The sequence below is a fragment of the Phlebotomus papatasi genome, chromosome 3 (genome assembly GCF_024763615.1).
Source record: "Phlebotomus papatasi isolate M1 chromosome 3, Ppap_2.1, whole genome shotgun sequence".
NCBI lineage: Eukaryota > Metazoa > Arthropoda > Insecta > Diptera > Psychodidae > Phlebotomus > Phlebotomus papatasi.
The window spans coordinates 24876440-24890078 of record NC_077224.1 but is presented as its reverse complement, the minus strand read 5'-3'; the positions used below and the strand labels follow the sequence as shown (position 1 = coordinate 24890078).

Sequence of the window (13639 nt, the reverse complement as noted above, 5' to 3'; positions counted from 1 at the left end):
TGTTTGAGTAAACAGATTTTTGTATAAATAAGGTGAATAGTTTTTAATAATACCGCCGATATCGCTATTCTGCTAAATTAAAAATAATTTATTTCTTCTAAAAATCTACCATTCTATATATTCTGACTATACTTAAACTAATTTCAAACTTATTCCGTAGGCAAATCATTTTTACCATTGTTTCTTAGATTTTTAAAAAGATAACAAAGATTTTCAATTTTGAGGATTTCTTGAATTTATGATATACATATACAGGGCGTATATTCTCTAATTTTCGTGAGTTGGTCACGAGTGACAGTCACGAAATAAAATCAACCACTGTTCTCCGAATTATTTTTGAGTCACTGGACTATCGTTCTGTGAGAAGTGTCACGAAAATATCGTGAGAAATGTCGCAAAAATGGGCATGGCGAATCACACTTGAGTTTCGATATTTTCTCATTTTTAGCACCACTGACGTTCTCATAAAATTACAGAATTTACCCCCAGGTCTCCGTGAATTATACTTTTGTTTCTATTGGTTGGGTAGCTGTCGGATTGTGTTGGATTCAGATCTTCCGGTGTTCGTCAGAAAATGGAGAAAAATTTGAGTTTTTAAATTTATAAAAAGAAGCTGTTTCACGAACATCAAAAGATCTTAATCCAATACAATTGCTTGGTTCTTGGTAGCATTCGGGTTTAATACCGATTTAGATAAATGATCAGAATACTATTACGAAATCTGAATTTGTTGAAGAAGTGTACGCTTGTCCCAACCAGGGTCGCGGTCCTAAAACATTCAGATTAGCAGCGCACGCCTGTCGATCCTTCGAAACTTCAGGAACATGTTCGTAGTTTGCGTACAGTGTACATTCGAAAAGAAAAAATATACTTCTAGATAATATTGACTTAATGGAGGGTCACTGAAAATGGGAAGAAGTTATCTTTTACCGTTTGACCTCTAGTTCGGTATCAAACTTACCGACCAATAAAAAGAATCATGCGTGTCAAGTATGGGGAAATCATCTAAAGCTCCAATTAAGAATCCTGGGACTTGATTTGTTCTACATTTAAGTAAAATGTTAGGAATTACAATTAAAATGATAAATCAATAAAAAAAATTATATCAAACAATTAGAAAAATTAGAGAGGGTATTTAGAGAGCGTTCCTCGTTATTTTCTGCAATTTGTTTTAAATACATAATTTGTTTTTGAGTATTTAATTATGCAGGAACTATCCATTTTTTATGGTTATGAATTATGAAAAATGGTGAAATGTAGAAACTGTTGACACGTTATTTCCATTTCAGCTCTAGTGCTACAATTACAACATAAAGCAAACCCCCTCACCTTCTCTTCATTAGTGAATGAATAATGAGGCTCAATTTCAAAATGTGAGTTGTGAAAGCAGTAAAGAAAACAATAAACAGAAGGCTTTATGAAATACATTAATGAAAATTTTGCTATTTTATTGAATGCAGGGGGTAATTTGGAGTATTCTGATGATGCGGATTTTTGGGAGCAGAATAGTAAATTTCTGTATTTCACAGACAATTAGGTCATCATCCCCAAATAGCGAATAATTAGAGGGATAATCCTCTTCTGTTCCTAATGGCATTCACATGGAACAAATTGGATAGAATATTTTGGAGCCTAATTACTGTTCGCACTACAAATTCCTCAAATATGAATAATTAGTAAATTTGTATGCTCCTCACGAGGAATTTTCAAAAAAAAAAGGAAAATGCTTGATATTTCGAATATTCTGTGTAGCTGGAAAATTCCAAAGTTGAAATTGAAAGTGTTCCTGAGCACGGCAAAATTAGAGTTTGAGGTGGCGGATGGTAGGAATGTGAAGGGTGAAATAATGGAGCTACCAACTATAATAGTCATGTAAGTTGAGAAGTCAAAAGTTACGTGGTAATTGCACTTACAGTGTATATAACTTTTTCACATTTTCGGGAAAAAGTTTTCCAACAGCCCCATTCTCACGTACGCTTTTCCCGTGCGTGCCACAACACATGATGTACACATATTCAGCATTTCTTCCAAAAGGGAGAACGGAATTAAAGTATGGCACCACATTGGCAGGATAATCACTTTGTCTTTTGGCACGCAATTCATAAGCAACATCTTGTACCAACAGGAAAATGTGGAGAATTTTCAAATCCTCAGAGACACAAGTACATCATGTCTTTTTGGAGAGCTTTCCATTGGGGGGAAAAGTGCAAGACTCTTGGGATTACTGGTGAAGAAAATTATTAATCTTCACCACGAATGCCACCCTCCTAATTGTCACGAGGGGACACTTCATGGGGAGGGAATTCTGCTAATATGAAGAGACAGATCCATTGACTGGGGAATTTACTCTCCGGCAAATCAACTTGTGTCACATTTATGGCAATGGGAATGTCTCCTTGCCATCCGGGAATACCTGGTAGGGAAGGGGTTGAAGTTGGTGCAATATGTGGGGAATGTTATAGGATTTGCAAAAGAGAAAAATAATTCCGGAGCTCAATATTCCTGGAATTTCTCAAACAAAGTGAGTTGATAAAGATTTTCAAATAATTTCTTATTAATCAACTTTTAAAATTACATTGTAAACAGCAATAATTCATTTTACTGGAACTTATTTATTTTCTTTTTTTTATGATATTTAGTCATCCTGAAGTCCCTTTTTCGCAACATTCTATTTTTATACCCTTCATGCCTGAAAGAGGGAGCTATCAAGACCACTCGAAAGGACTAAGAGAAGAAGTATTTGGTATAAATTCCATGTTTTCATTCCATTTTATTTACTTTCAATATAAGAGAGCGTGGGGTACTTTCACGCAGACACTTCTTTCGAAAATTCACATTTTTGGGACAATAAGTAATATCATCTTCGAATTGTACTGTATATTTTCAGATAGCCTAGACAGTAGAGAAACTAACGATACATAGTTCTTTTGAAATTTGTTCGTATTCTTTTAGGCAAATAGGAGACACCGGGGCAGATTAGCCACGCATGGTATTAAACAGTCCCAATGGGCAAACAATTAGGGGAGACCGGGGAGGTTTGGGACAGAGGTAGTATGGGACAAGGCGATTTTTTCAATTAATTTTTGAAATAAATGGGATTTAACCATTACTGTATCGTAGGCAATATTAAGATGTATCTTGACTAAAAGAATGGATATCCTCAGTTTCATTGTTTTAATTCTATGAACATTTTTTAAAAAATTGATAAAAAGCGTATATTTTGACGTCTCAGTTTTCCTCTTTGTATTTTATATCAGCGATATATAATGAAAACTTTTGGGGTACTTTCTATTAGGTTATTAATTATTTTATTAGGTAGCAGTGTAATCTGGGAACATATTTTTATAAAAGTTTTAGAGATTATACGCTCTTGTTTTTTACATAAAGGTTTTAAATACCAAAACTACACGTGGGGATGTTTGGGACACCTGAAAGGGGATGAATGGGACGTTGATTTTCGACAAGATTGTAGGTGGTATGCAATTGTTTATTGTCAAAATGAAGAGTAATGCCCAGTTTCTACTGGAAATCTCCCTTTTGTACAAGTTTTATCAGTGGAGCAGATTTCTCTAACTACAGGGACAATTAAACCATCATTGTCTTGGGAATCAATAATTCCTTCTCAGAGGATATTCGATCTTTGCCCAATTTAGTTAAAAACTATTTTTTTCGAAAATTTCTCGAACAAGTTCTCCAGAAAAGGCAAGGCGAGGGATAATTCAGAGAAATAATGAGAAAACAGGTACAATGCAGTTGTCGTAAAATCAAACAGGAAATTCATCAATGAGTTCAAAACTAAGAGTTGCAAGAAAATCTATTCGCCTGAGGAATTTGATAATCATGATTGCAATATTTAGAATAAAAAAAGAAAGGAAAGGTAGATGGAAAATAAGAAGAAAATACTTTAAATAATTGATTGACAATAAATGACTCTACTGTACAAATAAAATTGATATTAATTTCTAAGTGTAAATAAAAGATGAAACATTTTTATTTCTATCAGAAATATTTTTAATCTGGTATTTAAAATTAATTAACGTGTTCCAGTAATACAAATTATGCGAGAAAAAACGCGTCCCAAACATCCTCTTTTGCGTCCCATACTGCCCCACATCGGGGAGGTTTGGGACAAAACGTCAAGTTAAATGTTTTATCTTCTCCAAGAAAACTCAGTTGTTTTCCAAGTTCTATCGAGTACTTTTTATAAAGTCAATACCCATAAATATCCTATAGACCGCATAAAATTGTAATACACTATTGTGGTTTTTTGGAATAGTGTTTCAAAGTCAAAACATGAAAAAGTGTCCCAAACCTCCCCGGTCTCCCCTACTCCGACTCAAAAATGACTGGATTTTGTCCTACAAGAAATGGTCAAAAAATTACACCTAATTGGAATCTTAAAAAATAGTCGTATTCGCGTCGAATTTTAGTCATGAAGTAATAAAATCGACTCCAAGGGACGGTCCTTTTCCGTACGAAAACCAGTGATAAGCCCAGATAAGCTTATGGTAGCTGAGATTCTTTACAGGTGACCTCGAAATGCGTGCAACTCGGGGTGCTTGCAACTCGGAATGCGTGAAAATTCGATTGCGAGTTGAATTTTAGGGGCACAGAATCGCGTCCTGATAAAAAAAAAGTAATTCCTGGATGATATTGGTGTGTGAGGACAAAATGTCCGCCTTGGCCATGTCAAAAACATATTTAAAAATGGAAAGGATCGATGGTTTATTTCTTGAGATATTCCCAAAAGAGTGGTTTCTGGAGGAGAAGGAGTGGGATGAGAGGCAAATGCGTGTGTTATTTCGATTCCTTAGATTGACTTTTAGGGAGTACTCAGAACAATCAAATCGCTAACTTTGTCTCTTTGGTCAGAAAATTGATGAGAAGAAATTCTGCTCTTCTAACCAGATTATTACCACGTGCAAGAAGAAGCGGTCAGACGTCTTTGAGATGTATGGATGAAATGTCCGCTAGGACAGTCTCAAAAACATATCCAAAACTGAAATGCATCGATGGTCTAGTTCTTGAGATATTCCTAAAAGAGTGGTTTCTGGAGGGATGGATAGACGTGGGGATGATTTTGAAGTGACATTTGGATTCCTTGGATCAACTTATGGGGGGGGGGGGTACTCAGAACATTCCAAGTCGATATCTTCATCAGTTTGTCCAGAAAAGGGGATGGAAGGATTTCTGTAATTTTTTCTTTGTGTTTAACATTTCAAAATTCTTGCAAAAGTCGATGAATAAAAAAAAAGTAAGATGTCCAAAAAAAAGTTTCTTCCACAAATTATACCCCTTGAGTTCCTCTAACAAATTGTCCTTGTGCGTGAATCATGGGTCACTCCTGGTCCCAGCAGTAGATGGCCAAAAAAGATATTGCAAAAAGTGTCTTCTTCAACATAAATGGTTCTGGATGACCATAGTTTACTCATAGAAGTTTACATATAACAGATTCTGAAAGCTAATGAACCAAGCTTTCCATCAATAGTTCACTCATCCAATTATATTCATCAGGAGCTGAGATATACCACTCCAAACTTTCAACCTCTTCTACTGACAGAATATATGTGCTCATCTAATATATTTTTAGTGTTCAGATAGCTTTCTTTAAACATTAAAAATCATTTGAATATATTCTTCAATGTTACATAATCAATTAAAAATATTACTAGAACACCAAAGTCCAAATCTTCGAATTGGTTTTGAGTGGTATAATACCGTAGCTGAAGGTGACTTTGCCTTCCGATGATGATTTTCCTCATGTTATTCGTTTTCTTTATTAAATCTAACACTTAAAGATGGTCTTTATCTATTGGACATGGTAGATTCAGTGGCTCAAGACATTCCTTAAGTTCTAGAATTAAAGAAAAGCTTAAAAAATCTTTAAAAAAGAACAGTAGGGGACAAAGTCATCCGCATCTACGGTACGCGTTGCCCGGAATTGTATAGTTCTATGGAAGTACAAAAGAAATTTGGAATAGATCGAGCGCTTATGAATTGTTAATTGTGAAAATGATGGAGATATCTCAATGGGATAATTATTATCCAATCGAATTTCGTAACTGAAGATCCAAGTCTCTCTTAAGGGAATAGGGAAATTCATACAAGTTAGAGTTTTATTTTGCTCTGGGCATCACATTACACCAAATTACAATAGATTTGCTTCAATCAGGGATCGTATTAGCCTAGACTTTTCGAAGTACAAGCTCTCCCCCTAAAAACTTTTTCGAAACTTTTCCAAACCTTAAACAGCAACCGATTTTGTTGATTTTTCAAAATGTAATAGGTCATTTGCCCTTAATAATCCAATCCTAAGTTAAAATTTTCCAAAAAATCTTGACTGATAAGATATTGGAGAAGTTAAGCCATATGGCTAAGCCTTAGGTCTGAAGGCCGTATTAGGTTTATCTTTGAGAATATTTAGCTTATAAAATTTATCTGCAAATGATTTCGTAAAGGAAACCTAAGGAAAGGATCTCTAAGTCCTCTATTCTACCTGAATATATTTAAACACTAATGGCTTAACTCTTGAAGTTCTTTTGATGTAATATTTTATTTTTTTTTGGTCCATCAGTTAGATCAGTACATGCATGTGTTAAAAGATTATGCAGCTCTGAAGTTTTAATTATCTTTAAATGTATTATAAATTATTATGCTCAGCGTTACAGAGCTACACAAGAATTTTTCCAGTAGCGAATAGCAGGATATAAAACGAAAGAGTTTGTTAGCTTATCAAAAATGTTTCAAGTAAACGAACTTTCTGCTTCTTGTGTTAATAGGATATCTGTTTTTGCTCTCCTCAAACTCTACTTCTGAGCCCTTTTTGCCATTTTCATATTCTCATTTCACGTCCCAGATATGAATTTAGATGAAAAAGTAAATAATAATATACCCTTGGGAGGAAAAATGTTAAATTCCTTTCCATCTCTCAGCGTAATATCTCCCCTTCATTTCGGAATGATATTGGAAGTGCATTAAAATCCAGGCAAATATTTATCTTTCAACCATGAATTTTTAGCTGAGTGGATTCCATGGAGTATTATTTTATCTCGTCATCCTTAAAATTGGACATTTCGTGAAAATTCACTGCAAGTTTATTTTCCATTTCACAATGAAATTTTTTTTTCATTTAATCTCGCAAAAACTTCCAGAATATCTCTATTTGGATATATACTTTTATTACCCAGGCTCTGTTTAAAAAAAAAGAGGAATTTCCGAACTGAACATGTGTTTGGGGGCGGTGAAATGACACCCAGAAATAAATGCTTCATTCTCAGAATCTCCATTAATGGGCCATTGAGTGACAGTAAAGAAGACGAATGTGGAGCTTTTTTAGCCTATCCTACACCCGCAATTCCCCTTTTGGTGGTCGTTTACGTGATTTGCGGGCCTGCAGATTTATGTGAATTCACAATATCGGTAACTCCTATAAATTCTCAGACATCCATTTCAACCATGTTATGCAGGATTTTATTTTCTCGTTTGCCAGTTCGAAAAAGAGTTCCGCGATAGATTTGTGTGATATATTTTATGTCGTTTTAGATGCACCTTTGGAGCAGACAAGACGGAAGTAAAGTCTAGTGAACTTAAAGGATATTTTTCTCACAACTACGTGCCTTTCACAAATCGGAATATTTTGGAAAATCAATAAAATTTAATTATTATAATTAAAATTTAGTACATACATGTACTAAAATCACTACTGAAAAATTGTAACTTAGAAATTGCAATCATAGGAGGGGTAAAAAAAATGCTGCATAGTAGGAAGGACATAATTGCATATATTAAAAGGATTTATAACAAAAGTATATTTTTTTGAATATTTTAGGGAGTAATAGAGGTCTAAAACTCAGAAAAAAAACAAGTAAAACTAACTCATGTCACTCAAGTCGATGTTAAAATAACTATTTCTTATTAGGACATCCAATTATCTCCTTTTAAAAGTCATTTTTACTTATATTTCGATATTAAAAACAGCTGTTTCAATTGTTTTCAAAGTAAATCTTAGGAGAAGGTCGGGTAGTTTATGCATTATTTTTCGAAAATAAACATTTTTAAGACGAAAAATAATTATTGAACAAGTGGTTCTTCTTCATATTTTCAAATAGTCAATACTCAAGAGAAAGTAATACAACATATTTAGTTAGTTTGAACATGGTTCATATTCATTTAGCAAATTAGTTCTGAAAGAAAAGCAGCTGCGTGAAACTGTCCCACCCTTACTTACTTTTTTCATTTTAAAAATTTACATGAAAGAAGATTTAAAATTACAGTTTTTTTTACAACAAAACAAATAAAAAAAGAATAAAAATTGATATTTTAATTTATTTTATTCAATTAACTTAACTTTATATATTTTTTTTAATTTGATATTTTTAATTGTGAGACTCTAGCATGCATGTGAAGCACGCGTTATCACTAAACACCCGTGATATTCTATTCCATATGAATTTTATAAAATAAAAATCATCTCGACTGAAGCATATTCTTCAGACGAAACAGTTAGGCATATAATTCAGCAGAGTTGAAATTTTACATCGAAAAGGGGTGAAAAAGCGTTCCAGGCTTTGCGAAATGCTCGAACTCATGACTTAAATGCTATACCACAAAAGTACTTTCGAATCATTTACCATTTACCGGTTCTCAACCGATTTGAACTGATTCATAAATCACACAAAAGATCCCCCAAAACAGTTTTAAAAGTAATTGAATCAATTTTCGCATAAAAATTAGTTATCGGTTATGAACCGGTTTAAAAATTCAACAAAATCGATTGGAACCGGTTTAATTCCAAAGACGAGATGGGAATGATGTCTTTTTTGGGCACACTGGGCATACTGGGTTATACACTTTTGAAGGTCCCGGTCAAAATCCCGAAAGCCAAAATCCCGAAAGCCAAATTCCCGAATTCTTAAAAGTGTCATAGTTACTCCCACGATTGCACTCGCGCTTGCTGGAGGCAAAGAGAAATCTTCTGTGTCTCGGGAAATTATTCTAAACATTTTCCTCCATATAATTTCATCCCTTTCAGGATTTTAAACATTCGGAATTTTGGCTTTCGGGATTTTGGCTTTCGAAATTTTGGCCTTTTCGGGATTTTGGCGTTCAGGATTTTGGCTTTCGGGATTTTCGCTGTCACCGCACTTTCGAGACTTCACAACGATAATTTTTTAACACTTCTTAAATAAATTAAAATTTTTCTTTGTAATAACAATTTAAAAAAAAGACATCAAAAAACCAAAAAAGACATTCTGGGCTGAATCTTCTTCCACCTGACGACTACCGCATTATCCATTTAAATAAAACTCAAGGTCGGTTTTCCCTATTTGTTAATTTATTCTGAAATAATAATAATATCATTTTATTACAAATATTTGAAAATTAAATTTCAACAATTTTTTTGATATTTAACTATTTGTTAAAAGCTCCGCATTATGTATTTCTTATTTTTTTCCATTTTTTTGTCTTTGGTAAGCCCTATGTTATTATTTACGTTACAAGAATAAAAAGTCTCTAATCCGATTCTGGGTAGGAATAATTTTTAGATATTGAAACTCAATGGAAAAAATACATACAAAACATATTATCAAAGTTCAAAGTAAAATAAATTAAACTAAAAAACTTTGCTTAAAATTGTACCGACAAAACAGTTTTTTATTAGAAAGTTTGAAAAAAAAGTTGCAAAAGTTCTAACAACTTTTTGCATTGTAGTTCTTCTGATGTTATGTCGACAATCAAATAACATTAATTAAACTTTCTAAGAAGTATTTATCATCCAATTACATGTGCAAAATTTCCTTCAATATTTATTTATTTTACCGATACATCAATTTCATGAATAATTCGCAGTCTATGATAATTCTCCAACATTGTGCTACTTTTCGTATAAACTGTCGAGATCTTTAGAAATTTCCATTTCAATGTGATTCCCTTGGGAAAATTATATGAATGGCAAAAATTTCACCAGATCCATCTATTACTTTTCCTGCACGACAGACTTTTTCGGGAGATTTCTGAGGAAAAACACGTGAAAAGTGGTAAAAAGGGTCTCCAAGGAGAAAACTGAAAGAACTCCTTCATTCTTCACACAAAATGCATTTCACTTCAATTGATACTTTCTATTTGGCCTTCTTGTCGTGCGAATAGAGTAACTTCTTTCCTGTTTGGCAACTTTCTTCATCACCTTCTATCCCTGCACTTTACTTTCCTTTTGCTTTCCCATTTTATTCCAGTCATGAACTATTACGACAGTCTTGTGAACTCCCTGCACCAAACCCCAGGGCCTAGAGAACCCCCAAAGAGTGTGCAGAAGTGTGTAAATAGAGGAAGAACTCAAGGTGGTATCCAACTGCACTGAGAATCCCATTACACTCGGAAAAATACGCTTGATATTCGGGATTTAAGTTTGGTGTAAAAAATAGGTTTAAATTTACACCAACTGTAAGTAAAAATAATATTTTAAAAGCTTCTTGCAGTGTTACTCTGAAGTGTTTTTAAATATTTTTCCTGTAGGTGTATACTTTGAATACCCACACCTGCGTAGGGATGAGACAAGTGTAAGAATTACACATACTGGTATACACTCGCAATGCAGAATTGAATATCACAATAGACGCTTGATACTCTGAGCCACTCAATAAATTTTTATATGATTATTTGTTCCAGGGGCCTCTCGACATTTCATTTTTTCCATACGTTTTTGCATAGATGCACTGAAGACTATTGGCAAGTTTTTTTTGTAAAGAGAATTGACTTGTCAGTCTAATGTATTTCGAAATCGTGCATTAGTAGCTATCTAAAAATACATATTTCATAATGTTCGCCAAAATTATACAAGAACTACGAGCAAATTTGTTTAAGTTGCGGTGCAATAGCTGCAAAATTTTTACAAGGAAAAGTGAACAATAGCTTCACTTTTTATTAGGCTTGATGGGCCCCTGATTTGTTCTAAAAATATTATATTTTATTTTTAGTTGTTTCAAAACATTTCATTTTTTTAATAACCTTTATCTGAAGGGTATTTAATGAAAAATACCCTTCAAATACCCGCTTTGTAGTCATATTTACAATCAAATTCATGTACAGACTTATGGGAAATTGGGGCAGCACTAAACACTGGGTAGAACCGAACGAGACCTGTGTGAATTCACTGAAGAAATGATCATCCTAGTCTAAGTGATTAGAAATAAAAATTGGTGCTACTCCATGTTCGGTGGTGCCCTGGTTTCGCCTAAGTGTTAAAACAAACCCTGATTTGTACACATTTTTACCCTAGATTTATTAAAGTGTATTCTACGTGGAAATACCGGAGGGCTCTTTTTTGGGAGCACAAGGATAGAATTGTATATTTTTCGCTTCAATGAACTACAAACATATGAGAATAAGAGATAGAACATTCGTGTAATATTGAAGAATTTAATAGAAAAAATACACATCTCACGTAAGTATATTCTATTGCCTTTTGTACGATGCAATTTTACGTGGTGTATAAGAAAAGTGAGATTGCCGTCTGGATGTTACAGATGTAGACACCCTAAAACTCAGATTCGTGGCTTTGAGAATGGCACTTCTTTTATGAGCTAAATTGAGGTGAAAAATTCAAAGAAACTTGTGAGAGTCAAAGGTCCCATAAGACGATCCTTTCACTCTGAATTCACCTTTAGAAAATCTCGAGAGAGGGACAATCGTAGATAGTACTGCAGCTGTTATGGAAATCTCACTTTTGTATTCTGCAGACGATTCTAAAAAGTGCTTACTATATTGGTTGGTTCTGACCAATTTTAATAAGAACCTCTCACTGGTGAGATTTTTATTGCTTGTGTATTACTTTTCAGCACAGATTTTCAGAGCTAAAATTAAAATGAGAAATTTAGCGAACCATTTTCGGTTAACACATTATGTAATTTTATTGAATAAGTTTAAAAGTTTTTTATAGTTAAGTGACTTAATTTTAAAGAGTTGCAGAAAAATGCCAGCGCTTTATAGCGAATAGCGAAAATAAGGTGACATAGTTCAACCTTAGCGCTAAGTACTTAATTAAGGTCTTTGTAAAAGTTTTTAATTAGGCACTTTGCTCAAAGACATAGCTCTCCCTTCGAACGTTCATGCCTTCGAATAATGTGAATTTCTTCTGTTTTTCGTAAGAGATTTACACTAAATTATCACGGAATTATTAACAATTGATGATAAACCATCTAAATTTAATAGAAATATGCAAGTCTCTCAGGAAAACTAAAAGAAAATTCATATTATTCGGAGGTATGAACGTTCGCAGGAAGAGTTCTTTCCCCTATCAAATACTTTCAACGTCTTCAACTAAGTGTGTTGTTACTCCAAAAATCTATTAAAACCATTTTCTTTTAAAAAATCATCAAATTAAAAGATATTATCAAGATTGCGAAAAAAATCACAAAATATTCGCCCTAAGTCACTATCTAAGAACATGAAATTTATTTAATTTTTAATTTAAAGTTGTAACTATATTAAATATAAATAAACATTACACAGAAAAAATATTTTGTAAAAGTGTTCGTAAATGTTTGTGAATTCCTATGAGGGAGTTACAAAATTCTCGTAAATAGTATAACCCACAAACAAGTTCGTAAAAGTTTGTACTTTTATCACAAATGTTGTTCGTACACTTGACGTTTTGTGTGTTCGTAAACACACAAAAAATGTTCGTAAACATTTGTCATTTGTTCGTAAATTTTTGTTTGCCTGATGAACATTTTACAAACATTTACGAACAAATGACAAAATTTTACAAACATTTTTTTTGTGTTTACGAACATTTACGAACAAATGTTTGTAAAAGTACAAAAAATGCTCGTCAAGTGATCATGTTACGAACAACGTTTGTGAAAAAAATACAAACTTTTCGAACTTGTTTGTGGGTTATACGATTTATGAGCATTTTGAAACTCACCCATAGGAATTCACAAACATTTACGAACATTTTTACAAAACATTTTTTTCTGTGTAGGAGGGAATGGGACACCTTTGAACTGGGGCAGCTTTAAAATTAGGTTTTTCACATATTTTTCAGTGAAGCTGGACCTTATCATGATATTATTAAGCTCCACAAATCAGCTGTGATGCTGAGTTGCATTATGATAAGACTGAAATCCATTTAAAAAATAGGAGAAAAACCCTAAAGTTTTCCTAATTCAAAGATGCCCCACTTCCCTTACTGTGCCAAATTAACTTTTTTCACATTTACTTGTTTGCTATTTACGTTTTTAATACTTGTTAGCAAATGAATTTAAATATTTTAGAATACAAAAATATTTTTCACATTCTGGATTCAAATATTTTGAGTTTTCACCAGCTTTATCTGCTTTCTTGATTTCATGATTGCTTTCATGATTTTTTTTGGAAAAATTTAACTTAGAATTGGATTATTAAAGATAAATAACCTATTAGGCTTTCAAAAAGCATTTAAATTGCACGCTATTTATGATTTTGAGACCTACGAGAAATGGGCTAAACCTCTAGTCTGAAGACCGCTTAAGACTCTTGTGGTCCACTTGCACTTCCGGATCGCGAGCTTAAGGCATTGTGGGGAAAATTTTCTGATTAAACTCTAAAAGAACTCGTTGTCAAAGATGCCCCATTTACCTCTAATTAAGATTACCAGCTA

The 13639-nt window shown here is 33.3% G+C and overlaps 1 long non-coding RNA gene across 1 annotated transcript; it reads left to right on the top strand.

Annotated features, from left to right (window-relative positions):
* The first annotated feature begins 1295 nt into the window (after positions 1-1295).
* On the top strand, positions 1296-2530 carry LOC129808323 (uncharacterized). Its single transcript, XR_008752364.1, has 3 exons — positions 1296-1373; positions 1461-1872; positions 1949-2530. It is a non-coding gene; the product is annotated as an uncharacterized LOC129808323 (long non-coding RNA).
* Positions 2531-13639: the final 11109 nt, after the last annotated feature.